Source organism: Leptidea sinapis, chromosome 38 (assembly GCF_905404315.1).
Source record: "Leptidea sinapis chromosome 38, ilLepSina1.1, whole genome shotgun sequence".
NCBI lineage: Eukaryota > Metazoa > Arthropoda > Insecta > Lepidoptera > Pieridae > Leptidea > Leptidea sinapis.
Genome location: NC_066302.1, coordinates 9,679,483 through 9,696,489, shown reverse-complemented (window position 1 = coordinate 9,696,489; position 17,007 = coordinate 9,679,483).

Below are 17,007 nucleotides of genomic sequence, written 5' to 3'. Positions count from 1 at the left end.
ATTTGAAAAATGATCACAAAATCGTTCTCTGCACCCTCGAGAACCTCGGACACGATATCCATATTGCTAAAATCACAATTATGTGCGGCGGCCATCTTGGATTTGAAAAATGATTACAAAATCGTTCTCAGTACCCTCGAGAACCTCGGATACGATACCCATAATGTAGTTATAATTCTTTTGAGCAGCGGCCATCTTGGATTTGAAAAATGATCACAAAATCGTTCTCTGCACCCTCGAGAACCTCTGATACGATACCCATAATGTACTTATCATAATTTTGAGCAGCGGCTATCTCAGATTTAAAAATGATCCCAAAATTGTTTTCTGCACCCTCGAGAACCTGGGACACGATTACCATATTGCTGAAAACATAATTGTTTGCGGCAGCCTATTTTGATTTAAAAATGGATCACAGAATTGTTTTCTGCCCCCTCGAGAACCTCGGGTACGATATCCATATTGCTGAAATCATAATTTTGTGCGGCGGCCATATTGGATTTGAAAAATGATCACAAAATCTTTCTCAGCACCCTCGAGAACCTCAGATACGATACCCATAATGTAGTTATAATACTTTTGAGCGGCGGCCATCTTGGATTTGAAAAATGATCACAAAATCGTTCTCTGCACCCTCAAGAATCTCTGATGCGATACCCATAATGTAGTTATCATAATTTTGAGCAGCGGCCATCTCGGATTTAAAAATGATCCTAAAATTGTTTTCTGCACCCTCGAGAACCTGGGACACGATTACCATATTGCTGAAAACATAATTGTTTGCGGCAGCCCATTTTGATTTAAAAATGGATCACAGAATTGTTTTCTGCACTCTCGAGAACCTCGGACACGATATCATTATTGCTAAAATCACAATTATGTGCGGCGGCCATCTTGGATTTGAAAAATGATCACAAAATCGTTCTCAGCACCCTCGAGAACCTCGGGTACGATATCCATATTAATGAAATCATAATTTTGTGCGGCGGCCATATTGGATTTGAAAAATGATCACAAAATCTTTCTCAGCACCCTCGAGAACCTCGGATACGATACCCATAATGTAGTTATAATACTTTTGAGCGGCGGCCATCTTGGATTTAAAACTGATCCCAAAATTGTTTTCTGCACCCTCGAAAACCTAGGACACGATATTCATGTTGCTGAAAACATAATTATTTGCGGCAGCCCTCTTGGATTACAAAAATGATCACAGAAATGTTTTCTGCCCTCGGACACGATATCCATATTGCTAAAATCACAATTTTGTGCGGCGGCCATCTTGGATTTGAAAAATGTTCACCAAATCGTTCTCTTCACCCTCGAGAACCTCGGGTACAATATCCATATTGCTGAAATCATAATTTTGTGCGGCGGCCATCTTGGATTTGAAAAATGATCACAAAATTGTTCTAAGCACCCTCGATAACCTCGGATACGATACCCATAATGTAGTTAGCATACTTTTGAGCGGCGGCCGTCTTCGATTCTAAAAATGTTCACAAAACCGTTCTCTGCACCCTCGAGAACCTCAGATACGATACCCATAATGTAGTTATCATAATTTTGAGGGGCAACCATCTTGGATTTCAAAAATGATCACCACATCGTTCTTTGCACTCTCGAGAACCTCGGATACGATACCTATATATTTGTGATCATAATCTTGCACGGCGGCCATCTCGGATTTAAAAATGATCCCAAAATTATTTTCTGCACCCTCGAGAACCTCGGACACGATAACCATATTGTTAAAATCATAATTTTGTGCGGCGGCCATCTTGGATTTGAAAAATGATCACCAAATCGTTCTCTGCACCCTCGAGAATCTCGGACACGATATCCATATTGCTGAAATCATAAATTGTGCGAGGGCCATCTTGGATTTGAAAAATGATCACAAAATCGTTCTCTGCACCCTCGAGAACCTCGGACACGATATCCATATTGCTAAAATCACAATTATGTGCGGCGGCCATCTTGGATTTGAAAAATGATTACAAAATCGTTCTCAGTACCCTCGAGAACCTCGGATACGATACCCATAATGTAGTTATAATTCTTTTGAGCAGCGGCCATCTTGGATTTGAAAAATGATCACAAAATCGTTCTCTGCACCCTCGAGAACCTCTGATACGATACCCATAATGTACTTATCATAATATTGAGCAGCGGCTATCTCAGATTTAAAAATGATCCCAAAATTGTTTTCTGCACCCTCGAGAACCTGGGACACGATTACCATATTGCTGAAAACATAATTGTTTGCGGCAGCCCTCTTTGATTTAAAAATGGATCACAGAATTGTTTTCTGCCCCCTCGAGAACCTCGGGTACGATATCCATATTGCTGAAATCATAATTTTGTGCGGCGGCCATATTGGATTTGAAAAATGATCACAAAATCTTTCTCAGCACCCTCGAGAACCTCAGATACGATACCCATAATGTAGTTATAATACTTTTGAGCGGCGGCCATCTTGGATTTGAAAAATGATCACAAAGTCGTTCTCTGCACCCTCGAAAACCTCTGATACGATACCCATAATGTAGTTATCATAATTTTGAGCAGCGGCCATCTCGTATTTAAAAATGATCCCAAAATTGTTTTCTGCACCCTCGAGAACCTGGGACACGATTACCATATTGCTGAAAACATAATTGTTTGCGGCAGCCCTCTTGGATTTAAAAAATGATCACAGAATTGTTCTCTGCAGTCTAGAGATTCTCGGGCACGGTATCCATTTTGCTAAAATCATAATTTTGTGCGGCGCCCCTCTTGGATTTGAAAAATGATCACCAAATCGTTCTCTGCGTCCTCGAGATCCTCGGACACGATATCCATATTGCTAAAATCATAATTTTGTGCGGCGGCCATCTCGGATTTAAAAATGATCCCAAAATTGTTTTCTGCACCCTCGAGAACCTCGGACACGATATCCATATTGCTGAAAACATAATAATTTGCGGCAGCCCTCTTGGATTTCAAAAATGATCACAGAATTGTTCTCTGCACCCTCGAGAACCTCTGACACGATATTCATACTGCTAAAATCATAATTTTGTGCGGTGGCCTTCTTGGATTTGAAAAATGATCACCTAATCGTTCTCTGCACCCTCGAGAACCTCGGGTACGATACCCATAATGTAGTTATCATACTTTTGAGCGTTGGCCATCTTCGATTAGAAAAATGATCACACAATCGTTCTCAGCACCCTCGAGAACCTCGGGTACGATATCCATATTGCTGAAATCATAATTTTGTGCGGCGGCCATCTTGGATTGGAAAAATGATAACAAAATCTTTCTCAGCACCCTCGAGAACCTTGGATACGATACCCATAATGTAGTTATAATACTTTTGAGCGGCGGCCATCTTGGATATGAAAAATGATCACAAAATCGTTCTCTGCACCCTCGAGAACCTCTGATACGATACCCATAATGTAGTTATCATAATTTTGAGCAGCGGCCATCTCGTATTTAAAAATGATCCCAAAATTGTTTTCTGCACCCTCGAGAACCTGGGACACGATTACCATATTGCTGAAAACATAATTGTTTGCGGCAGCCCTCTTTGATTTAAAAATGGATCACAGAATTGTTTTCTGCCCTCGGACACGATATCCATATTGCTAAAATCACAATTTTGTGCGGCGGCCATCTTGGATTTGAAAAATGTTCACCAAATCGTTCTCTTCACCCTCGAGAACCTCGGGTACAATATCCATATTGCTGAAATCATAATTTTGTGCGGCGGCCATCTTGGATTTGAAAAATGATCACAAAATTGTTCTAAGCACCCTCGATAACCTCGGATACGATACCCATAATGTAGTTAGCATACTTTTGAGCGGCGGCCGTCTTCGATTCTAAAAATGTTCACAAAACCGTTCTCTGCACCCTCGAGAACCTCAGATACGATACCCATAATGTAGTTATCATAATTTTGAGGGGCAACCATCTTGGATTTCAAAAATGATCACCACATCGTTCTTTGCACTCTCGAGAACCTCGGATACGATACCTATATATTTGTGATCATAATCTTGCACGGCGGCCATCTCGGATTTAAAAATGATCCCAAAATTATTTTCTGCACCCTCGAGAACCTCGGACACGATATCCATATTGTTAAAATCATAATTTTGTGCGGCGGCCATCTTGGATTTGAAAAATGATCACCAAATCGTTCTCTGCACCCTCGAGAATCTCGGACACGATATCCATATTGCTGAAATCATAAATTGTGCGAGGGCCATCTTGGATTTGAAAAATGATCACAAAATCGTTCTCTGCACCCTCGAGAACCTCTGATACGATACCCATAATAAAGTTATCATAATTATGAGCGGCAGCCATCTCGGATTTAAAAATGATCCCAAAATTGTTTTCTGCACCCTCGAGAACCTCGGACACGATATCCATATTGCTAAAATCACAATTATGTGCGGCGGCCATCTTGGATTTAAAAATGATCCCAAAATTGTTTTCTGCACCCTCGAGAACCTGGGACACGATTACCATATTGCTGAAAACATAATTGTTTGCGGCAGCCCTCTTTGATTTAAAAATGGATCACAGAATTGTTTTCTGCCCCCTCGAGAACCTCGGGTACGATATCCATATTGCTAAAATCACAATTATGTGCGGCGGCCATCTTGGATTTGAAAAATGATTACAAAATCGTTCTCAGTACCCTCGAGAACCTCGGATACGATACCCATAATGTAGTTATAATTCTTTTGAGCAGCGGCCATCTTGGATTTGAAAAATGATCACAAAATCTTTCTCAGCACCCTCGAGAACCTCGGATACGATACCCATAATGTAGTTATAATACTTTTGAGCGGCGGCCTTCTTGGATTTGAAAAATGATCACAAAATCGTTCTCTGCACCCTCGAGAACCTCTGATACGATACCCATAATGTAGTTATCATAATTTTGAGCAGCGGCCATCTCGGATTTAAAAATGATCCCAAAATTGTTTTCTGCACCCTCGAGAACCTGGGACACGATTACCATATTGCTGAAAACATCATTGTTTGCGGCAGCCCTCTTGGATTTAAAAAATGATCACAGAATTGTTCTCTGCAGCCTAGAGATTCTCGGGCACGGTATCCATTTTGCTAAAATCATAATTTTGTGCGGCGGCCCTCTTGGATTTGAAAAATGATCACCAAATCGTTCTCTGCGTCCTCGAGATCCTCGGACACGATATCCATATTGCTAAAATCATAATTTTGTGCGGCGGCCATCTCGGATTTAAAAATGATCCCAAAATTGTTTTCTGCACCCTCGAGAACCTCGGACACGATATCCATATTGCTGAAAACATAATTATTTGCGGGAGCCCTCTTGGATTTCAAAAATGATCACAGAATTGTTCTCTGCACCCTCGAGAACCTCGGACACGATATCCATATTGTTAAAATCATAATTTTGTGCGGCGGCCATCTTGGATTTGAAAAATGATCACCAAATCGTTCTCTGCACCCTCGAGAATCTCGGACACGATATCCATATTGCTGAAATCATAAATTGTGCGAGGGCCATCTTGGATTTGAAAAATGATCACAAAATCGTTCTCTGCACCCTCGAGAACCTCGGACACGATATCCATATTGCTAAAATCACAATTATGTGCGGCGGCCATCTTGGATTTGAAAAATGATTACAAAATCGTTCTCAGTACCCTCGAGAACCTCGGATACGATACCCATAATGTAGTTATAATTCTTTTGAGCAGCGGCCATCTTGGATTTGAAAAATGATCACAAAATCGTTCTCTGCACCCTCGAGAACCTCTGATACGATACCCATAATGTACTTATCATAATTTTGAGCAGCGGCTATCTCAGATTTAAAAATGATCCCAAAATTGTTTTCTGCACCCTCGAGAACCTCGGACACGATTACCATATTGCTGAAAACATAATTGTTTGCGGCAGCCCTCTTTGATTTAAAAATGGATCACAGAATTGTTTTCTGCCCCTTCGAGAACCTCGGGTACGATATCCATATTGCTGAAATCATAATTTTGTGCGGCGGCCATATTGGATTTGAAAAATGATCACAAAATCTTTCTCAGCACCCTCGAGAACCTCAGATACGATACCCATAATGTAGTTATAATACTTTTGAGCGGCGGCCATCTTGGATTTGAAAAATGATCACAAAATCGTTCTCTGCACCCTCAAGAATCTCTGATGCGATACCCATAATGTAGTTATCATAATTTTGAGCAGCGGCCATCTCGGATTTAAAAATGATCCTAAAATTGTTTTCTGCACCCTCGAGAACCTGGGACACGATTACCATATTGCTGAAAACATAATTGTTTGCGGCAGCCCATTTTGATTTAAAAATGGATCACAGAATTGTTTTCTGCACTCTCGAGAACCTCGGACACGATATCATTATTGCTAAAATCACAATTATGTGCGGCGGCCATCTTGGATTTGAAAAATGATCACAAAATCGTTCTCAGCACCCTCGAGAACCTCGGGTACGATATCCATATTGCTGAAATCATAATTTTGTGCGGCGGCCATATTGGATTTGAAAAATGATCACAAAATCTTTCTCAGCACCCTCGAGAACCTCGGATACGATACCCATAATGTAGTTATAATACTTTTGAGCGGCGGCCATCTTGGATTTAAAACTGATCCCAAAATTGTTTTCTGCACCCTCGAAAACCTAGGACACGATATTCATGTTGCTGAAAACATAATTATTTGCGGCAGCCCTCTTGGATTACAAAAATGATCACAGAAATGTTCTCTGCACCCTCGCGAACCTCGGACACGATATCCATATTGCTAAAATCACAATTTTGTGCGGCGGCCATCTTGGATTTGAAAAATGTTCACCAAATCCTTCTCTTCACCCTCGAAAACCTCGGGTACAATATCCATATTGCTGAAATCATAATTTTATGCGGCGGCCATCTTGGATTTGAAAAATTATCACAAAATTGTTCTCAGCACTCTCGAGAACCTCGGATACGATACCCATATATTTGTGATCATAATCTTGCACGGCGGCCATCTCGGATTTAAAAATGATCCCAAAATTATTTTTTGCACCCTCGAGAACCTCAGACACGATATCCATATTGCTGAAAACATTATTGTTTGCGGCAGCCCTCTTGGATTTCAAAAATGATCACAGAATTGTTCTCTGCACCCTCGAGAACCTCGGACACGATATCCATATTGCTTAAATCATCATTTTGTGTGGCGGCCATCTTGGATTTGAAAAATGATCACCAAATCGTTCTCTGCACCCTCGAGAATCTCGGACATGATATCCATATTGCTGAAATCATAATTTTGTGCGGCGGCCATCTTCGATTTGAAAAATGATCACAAAACCGTTCTCTGCACACTCGATAACCTCGGATACGATACCCATAATGAAGTTATCATAATTTTGAGTGGCGGCCATCTTGGATTTCAAAAATGATCACCAAATCGTTCTCTGCACCCTCGAGAACCTCGGGTACGATACCCATAATGTAGTTATCATACTTTTGAGCGGCGGCCGTCTTCGATTCTAAAAATGATCACAAAACCGTTCTCTGCACCCTCGAGAACCTCGGATACGATACCCATAATGTAGTTATTATAATTTTGAGCGGCGACCATCCTGGATTTCAAAAATGATCACAAAATCGTTCTCAGCACCCTCGAGAACCTCGGGTACGATATCCATATTGCTGAAATCATAATTTTGTGCGTTGGCCATCTTGGATTGGAAAAATGATTACAAAATCTTTCTCAGCACCCTCGAGAACCTCGGATACGATACCCATAATGTAGTTATAATACTTTTGAGCGGCGGCCTTCTTGGATTTGAAAAATGATCACAAAATCGTTCTCTGCACCCTCGAGAACCTCTGATACGATACCCATAATGTAGTTATCATAATTTTGAGCAGCGGCCATCTCGGATTTAAAAATGATCCCAAAATTGTTTTCTGCACCCTCGAGAACCTGGGACACGATTACCATATTGCTGAAAACATCATTGTTTGCGGCAGCCCTCTTGGATTTAAAAAATGATCACAGAATTGTTCTCTGCAGCCTAGAGATTCTCGGGCACGGTATCCATTTTGCTAAAATCATAATTTTGTGCGGCGGCCCTCTTGGATTTGAAAAATGATCACCAAATCGTTCTCTGCGTCCTCGAGATCCTCGGACACGATATCCATATTGCTAAAATCATAATTTTGTGCGGCGGCCATCTCGGATTTAAAAATGATCCCAAAATTGTTTTCTGCACCCTCGAGAACCTCGGACACGATATCCATATTGCTGAAAACATAATTATTTGCGGGAGCCCTCTTGGATTTCAAAAATGATCACAGAATTGTTCTCTGCACCCTCGAGAACCTCTGACACGATATTCATACTGCTAAAATCATAATTTTGTGCGGTGGCCATCTTGGATTTGAAAAATGATCACCTAATCGTTCTCTGCACCCTCGAGAACCTCGGGTACGATACCCATAATGTAGTTATCATACTTTTGAGCGTTGGCCATCTTCGATTAGAAAAATGATCACACAATCGTTCTCAGCACCCTCGAGAACCTCGGATCCGATACCCATAATGTAGTTATAATACTTTTGAGCGGCGGCCATCTTCGATTAGAAAAATGATCACAAAGTCGTTCTCTGCACCCTCGAAAACCTCTGATACGATACCCATAATGTAGTTATCATAATTTTGAGCAGCGGCCATCTCGGATTTAAAAATGATCACAGAATTGTTCTCTGCTCCCTCGAGAACCTCGGGCACGATATTCATACAGCTAAAATCATAATTTTGTGCGTCTGCCATCTTGGATTTGAAAAATGATCACCAAATCGTTCTCTGCACCCTCGAGAACCTCGGGTACGATACCCATAATGTAGTTATCATACTTTTGAGCGTTGGCCATCTTCGATTAGAAAAATGATCACAAAATCGTTCTCAGCACCCTCGTGAACCTCGGGTACGATATCCATATTGCTGAAATCATAATTTTGTGCGGCGGCCATCTTGGATTGGAAAAATGATTACAAAATCTTTCTCAGCACCCTCGAGAACCTCGGATACGATACCCATAATGTAGTTATAATACTTTTGAGCGGCGGCCATCTTGGATTTGAAAAATGATCACAAAATCGTTCTCTGCACCCTCGAGAACCTCTGATACGATACCCATAATGTAGTTATCATAATTTTGAGCAGCGGCCATCTCGGATTTAAAAATGATCCCAAAATTGTTTTCTGCACCCTCTAGAACCTGGGACACGATTACCATATTGCTGAAAACATAATTGTTTGCGGCAGCCCTCTTTGATTTAAAAATGGATCACAGAATTGTTTTCTGCCCCCTCGAGAACCTCGGACACGATATCCATATTGCTGAAATCATAATTATTTGCGGCAGCCCTCTTGGATTTCAAAAATGATCACAGAATAGTTCTCTGCACCCTCGAGAACCTCGGACACGATATCCATTTTGCTAAAATCATAATTTTGTGCGGCGGCCCTCTTGGATTTGAAAAATGATCACCAAATCGTTCTCTGCGTCCTCGAGAACCTCGGACACGATATCCATATTGCTAAAATCATAATTTTGTGCGGCGACCATCTCAGATTTAAAAATGATCCCAAAATTGTTTTCTGCACCCTCGAGAACCTCGGACACGATATCCATATTGCTGAAAACATAATTATTTGCGGCAGCCCTCTTTGATTTCAAAAATGATCACAGAATTGTTCTCTGCACCCTCGAGAACCTCTGACACGATATTCATACTGCTAAAATCATAATTTTGTGCGGTGGCCATCTTGGATTTGAAAAATGATCACCTAATCGTTCTCTGCACCCTCGAGAACATCGGGTACGATACCCATAATGTAGTTATCATACTTTTGAGCGATGGCCATCTTCGATTAGAAAAATGATCACACAATCGTTCTCAGCACCCTCGAGAACCTCGGATACGATACCCATAATGTAGTTATAATACTTTTGAGCGGCGGCCATCTTGGATATGAAAAATGATCACAAAGTCGTTCTCTGCACCCTCGAGAACCTCTGATACGATACCCATAATGTCGTTATCATAATTTTGAGCAGCGGCCATCTCGGATTTAAAAATGATCACAGAATTGTTCTCTGCTCCCTCGAGAACCTCGGGCACGATATTCATACAGCTAAAATAATAATTTTGTGCGGCTGCCATCTTGGATTTGAAAAATGATCACCAAATCGTTCTCTGCACCCTCGAGAATCTCGGACACGATATCCATATTGTTGAAATCATAGTTTGTGCGAGGGCCATCTTGGATTTGAAAAATTATCACAAAATCGTTCTCAGCACCCTCGCGAACCTTGGATACGATACCCATAATGTAGTTATCATCTTTTTGAGCGGCGGCCATCTTGGATTTTAAAATGATCCCAAAATTGAGAACCTCAGACACGATATCCATATTGCTGAAAACATTATTGTTTGCGGCACCCCTCTTGGATTTCAAAAATGATCACAGAATTGTTCTCTGCACCCTCGAGAACCTCGGACACGATATCCATATTGCTAAAATCATCATTTTGTGCGGCGGCCATCTTGGATTTGAAAAATGATCACCAAATCGCTCTCTGCACCCTCGAGAATCTCGGACATGATATCCATATTGCTGAAATCATAATTTTGTGCGGCGGCCATCTTCGATTTGAAAAATGATCACAAAACCGTTCTCTGCACACTCGATAACCTCGGATACGATACCCATAATGAAGTTATCATAATTTTGAGTGGCGGCCATCTTGGATTTCAAAAATGATCACCAAATCGTTCTCTGCACCCTCGAGAACCTCGGGTACGATACCCATAATGTAGTTATCATACTTTTGAGCGGCGGCCGTCTTCGATTCTAAAAATGATCACAAAACCGTTCTCTGCACCCTCGAGAACCTCGGATACGATACCCATAATGTAGTTATCATAATTTTGAGCGGCGACCATCCTGGATTTCAAAAATGATCACAAAATCGTTCTCAGCACCCTCGAGAACCTCGGGTACGATATCCATATTGCTGAAATCATAATTTTGTGCGGCGGCCATCTTGGATTGGAAAAATGATTACAAAATCTTTCTCAGCACCCTCGAGAACCTCGGATACGATACCCATAATGTAGTTATAATACTTTTGAGCGGCGGCCTTCTTGGATTTGAAAAATGATCACAAAATCGTTCTCTGCACCCACGAGAACCTCTGATACGATACCCATAATGTAGTTATCATAATTTTGAGCAGCGGCCATCTCGGATATAAAAATGATCCCAAAATTGTTTTCTGCACCCTCGAGAACCTGGGACACGATTACCATATTGCTGAAAACATAATTGTTTGCGGCAGCCCTCTTGGATTTAAAAAATGATCACAGAATTGTTCTCTGCAGCCTAGAGATTCTCGGGCACGGTATCCATTTTGCTAAAATCATAATTTTGTGCGGCGGCCCTCTTGGATTTGAAAAATGATCACCAAATCGTTCTCTGCGTCCTCGAGATCCTCGGACACGATATCCATATTGCTAAAATCATAATTTTGTGCGGCGGCCATCCTGGATTTCAAAAATGATCACAAAACCGTTCTCTGCACCCTCGAGAACCTCAGATACGATACCCATAATGTAGTTATCATAATTTTGAGTGGCAACCATCTTGGATTTCAAAAATGATCACCACATCGTTCTTTGCACTCTCGAGAACCTCGGATACGATACCTATATATTTGTGATCATAATCTTCTACGGCGGCCATCTCGGATTTAAAAATGATCCCAAAATTATTTTCTGCACCCTCGAGAACCTCAGACACGATGTCCATATTGCTGAAAACATTATTGTTTGCGGCTGCCCTCTTGGATTTCAAAAATGATCACAGAATTGTTCTCTGCACCCTCGAGAACCTCGGACACGATATCCATATTGTTTAAATCATAATTTTGTGCGGCGGCCATCTTGGATTTGAAAAATGATCACCAAATCGTTCTCTGCACCCTCGAGAATCTCGGACACGATATCCATATTGTTGAAATCATAGTTTGTGCGAGGGCCATCTTGGATTTGAAAAATTATCACAAAATCGTTCTCAGCACCCTCGCGAACCTCGGATACGATACCCATAATGTAGTTATCATCTTTTTGAGCGGCGGCCATCTTGGATTTGAAAAATGATTACAAAATCGTTCTCTGCACCCTCGAGAACCTCTGATACGATACCCATAATATAGTTATCATAATTATGAGCGGCAGCCATCTCGGATTTAAAAATGATCCTAAAATTGTTTTCTGCACCCTCGAGAACCTCGGACACGATATTCATATTGCTGAAAACATAATTGTTTGCGGCAGCCCTCTTGGATTTAAAAAATGATCACAGAATTGTTTTCTGCACCCTCGAGAACCTGGGACACGATTACCATATTGCTGAAAACATAATTGTTTGCGGCAGCCCTCTTTGATTTAAAAATGGATCACAGAATTGTTTTCTGCCCTCGGACACGATATCCATATTGCTAAAATAACAATTTTGTGCGGCGGCCATCTTGGATTTGAAAAATGTTCACCAAATCCTTCTCTTCACCCTCGAAAACCTCGGGTACAATATCCATATTGCTGAAATCATAATTTTGTGCGGCGGCCATCTTGGATTTGAAAAATGATCACAAAATTGTTCTCAGCACCCTCGAGAACCTCGGATACGATACCCATATATTTTGGATCATAATCTTGCACGGCGGCCATCTCGGATTTAAAAATGATCCCAAAATTATTTTTTGCACCCTCGAGAACCTCAGACACGATATCCATATTGCTGAAAACATTATTGTTTGCGGCAGCCCTCTTGGATTTCAAAAATGATCACAGAATTGTTCTCTGCACCCTCGAGAACCTCGGACACGATATCCATATTGCTAAAATCATCATTTTGTGCGGCGGCCATCTTGGATTTGAAAAATGATCACCAAATCGTTCTCTGCACCCTCGAGAATCTCGGACATGATATCCATATTGCTGAAATCATAATTTTGTGCGGCGGCCATCTTCGATTTGAAAAATGATCACAAAACCGTTCTCTGCACACTCGATAACCTCGGATACGATACCCATAATGAAGTTATCATAATTTTGAGTGGCGGCCATCTTGGATTTCAAAAATGATCACCAAATCGTTCTCTGCACCCTCGAGAACCTCGGGTACGATACCGATAATGTAGTTATCATACTTTTGAGCGGCGGCCGTCTTCGATTCTAAAAATGATCACAAAACCGTTCTCTGCACCCTCGAGAACCTCGGATACGATACCCATAATGTAGTTATTATAATTTTGAGCGGCGACCATTCTGGATTTCAAAAATGATCACAAAATCGTTCTCAGCACCCTCGAGAACCTCGGGTACGATATCCATATTGCTGAAATCATAATTTTGTGCGGCGGCCATCTTGGATTGGAAAAATGATTACAAAATCTTTCTCAGCACCCTCGAGAACCTCGGATACGATACCCATAATGTAGTTATAATACTTTTGAGCGGCGGCCTTCTTGGATTTGAAAAATGATCACAAAATCGTTCTCTGCACCCTCGAGAACCTCTGATACGATACCCATAATGTAGTTATCATAATTTTGAGCAGCGGCCATCTCGGATTTAAAAATGATCCCAAAATTGTTTTCTGCACCCTCGAGAACCTGGGACACGATTACCATATTGCTGAAAACATAATTGTTTGCGGCAGCCCTCTTGGATTTAAAAAATGATCACAGAATTGTTCTCTGCAGCCTAGAGATTCTCGGGCACGGTATCCATTTTGCTAAAATCATAATTTTGTGCGGCGGCCCTCTTGGATTTGAAAAATGATCACCAAATCGTTCTCTGCGTCCTCGAGATCCTCGGACACGATATCCATATTGCTAAAATCATAATTTTGTGCGGCGGCCATCTCGGATTTAAAAATGATCCCAAAATTGTTTTCTGCACCCTCGAGAACCTCGGACACGATATCCATATTGCTGAAAACATAATAATTTGCGGCAGCCCTCTTGGATTTCAAAAATGATCACAGAATTGTTCTCTGCACCCTCGAGAACCTCTGACACGATATTCATACTGCTAAAATCATAATTTTGTGCGGTGGCCATCTTGGATTTGAAAAATGATCACCTAATCGTTCTCTGCACCCTCGAGAACCTCGGGTACGATACCCATAATGTAGTTATCATACTTTTGAGCGTTGGCCATCTTCGATTAGAAAAATGATCACACAATCGTTCTCAGCACCCTCGAGAACCTCGGATCCGATACCCATAATGTAGTTATAATACTTTTGAGCGGCGGCCATCTTGGATATGAAAAATGATCACAAAGTCGTTCTCTGCACCCTCGAAAACTTCTGATACGATACCCATAATGTAGTTATCATAATTTTGAGCAGCGGCCATCTCGGATTTAAAAATGATCACAGAATTGTTCTCTGCTCCCTCGAGAACCTCGGGCACGATATTCATACAGCTAAAATCATAATTTTGTGCGGCTGCCATCTTGGATTTGAAAAATGATCACCAAATCGTTCTCTGCACCCTCGAGAACCTCGGGTACGATACCCATAATGTAGTTATCATACTTTTGAGCGTTGGCCATCTTCGATTAGAAAAATGATCACAAAATCGTTCTCAGCACCCTCGTGAACCTCGGGTACGATATCCATATTGCTGAAATCATAATTTTGTGCGGCGGCCATCTTGGATTGGAAAAATGATTACAAAATCTTTCTCAGCACCCTCGAGAACCTCGGATACGATACCCATAATGTAGTTATAATACTTTTGAGCGGCGGCCATCTTGGATTTGAAAAATGATCACAAAATCGTTCTCTGCACCCTCGAGAACCTCTGATACGATACCCATAATGTAGTTATCATAATTTTGAGCAGCGGCCATCTCGGATTTAAAAATGATCCCAAAATTGTTTTCTGCACCCTCTAGAACCTGGGACACGATTACCATATTGCTGAAAACATAATTGTTTGCGGCAGCCCTCTTTGATTTAAAAATGGATCACAGAATTGTTTTCTGCCCCCTCGAGAATCTCGGACACGATATCCATATTGCTGAAATCATAGTTTGTGCGAGGGCCATCTTGGATTTGAAAAATGATCACAAAATTGTTCTCAGCACCCTCGAGAACCTCGGATACGATACCCATATATTTGTGATCATAATCTTGCACGGCGGCCATCTCGGATTTAAAAATGATCCCAAAATTATTTTTTGCACCCTCGAGAACCTCAGACACGATATCCATATTGCTGAAAACATTATTGTTTGCGGCAGCCCTCTTGGATTTCAAAAATGATCACAGAATTGTTCTCTGCACCCTCGAGAACCTCGGACACGATATCCATATTGCTAAAATCATCATTTTGTGCGGCGGCCATCTTGGATTTGAAAAATGATCACCAAATCGTTCTCTGCACCCTCGAGAATCTCGGACATGATATCCATATTGCTGAAATCATAATTTTGTGCGGCGGCCATCTTCGATTTGAAAAATGATCACAAAACCGTTCTCTGCACACTCGATAACCTCGGATACGATACCCATAATGAAGTTATCATAATTTTGAGTGGCGGCCATCTTGGATTTCAAAAATGATCACCAAATCGTTCTCTGCACCCTCGAGAACCTCGGGTACGATACCCATAATGTAGTTATCATACTTTTGAGCGGCGGCCGTCTTCGATTCTAAAAATGATCACAAAACCGTTCTCTGCACCCTCGAGAACCTCGGATACGATACCCATAATGTAGTTATTATAATTTTGAGCGGCGACCATCCTGGATTTCAAAAATGATCACAAAATCGTTCTCAGCACCCTCGAGAACCTCGGGTACGATATCCATATTGCTGAAATCATAATTTTGTGCGGCGGCCATCTTGGATTGGAAAAATGATTACAAAATCTTTCTCAGCACCCTCGAGAACCTCGGATACGATACCTATAATGTAGTTATAATACTTTTGAGCGGCGGCCTTCTTGGATTTGAAAAATGATCACAAAATCGTTCTCTGCACCCTCGAGAACCTCTGATACGATACCCATAATGTAGTTATCATAATTTTGAGCAGCGGCCATCTCGGATTTAAAAATGACCCCAAAATTGTTTTCTGCACCCTCGAGAACCTGGGACACGATTACCATATTGCTGAAAACATAATTGTTTGCGGCAGCCCTCTTGGATTTAAAAAATGATCACAGAATTGTTCTCTGCAGCCTAGAGATTCTCGGGCACGGTATCCATTTTGCTAAAATCATAATTTTGTGCGGCGGCCCTCTTGGATTTGAAAAATGATCACCAAATCGTTCTCTGCGTCCTCGAGATCCTCGGACACGATATCCATATTGCTAAAATCATAATTTTGAGCAGCGGCCATCTCGGATTTAAAAATGATCCCAAAATTGTTTTCTGCACCCTCGAGAACCTCGGACACGATATCCATATTGCTGAAAACATAATTATTTGCGGGAGCCCTCTTGGATTTCAAAAATGATCACAGAATTGTTCTCTGCACCCTCGAGAACCTCTGACACGATATTCATACTGCTAAAATCATAATTTTGTGCGGTGGCCATCTTGGATTTGAAAAATGATCACCTAATCGTTCTCTGCACCCTCGAGAACCTCGGGTACGATACCCATAATGTAGTTATCATACTTTTGAGCGTTGGCCATCTTCGATTAGAAAAATGATCACACAATCGTTCTCAGCACCCTCGAGAACCTCGGATCCGATACCCATAATGTAGTTATAATACTTTTGAGCGGCGGCCATCTTGGATATGAAAAATGATCACAAAGTCGTTCTCTGCACCCTCGAAAACTTCTGATACGATACCCATAATGTAGTTATCATAATTTTGAGCAGCGGCCATC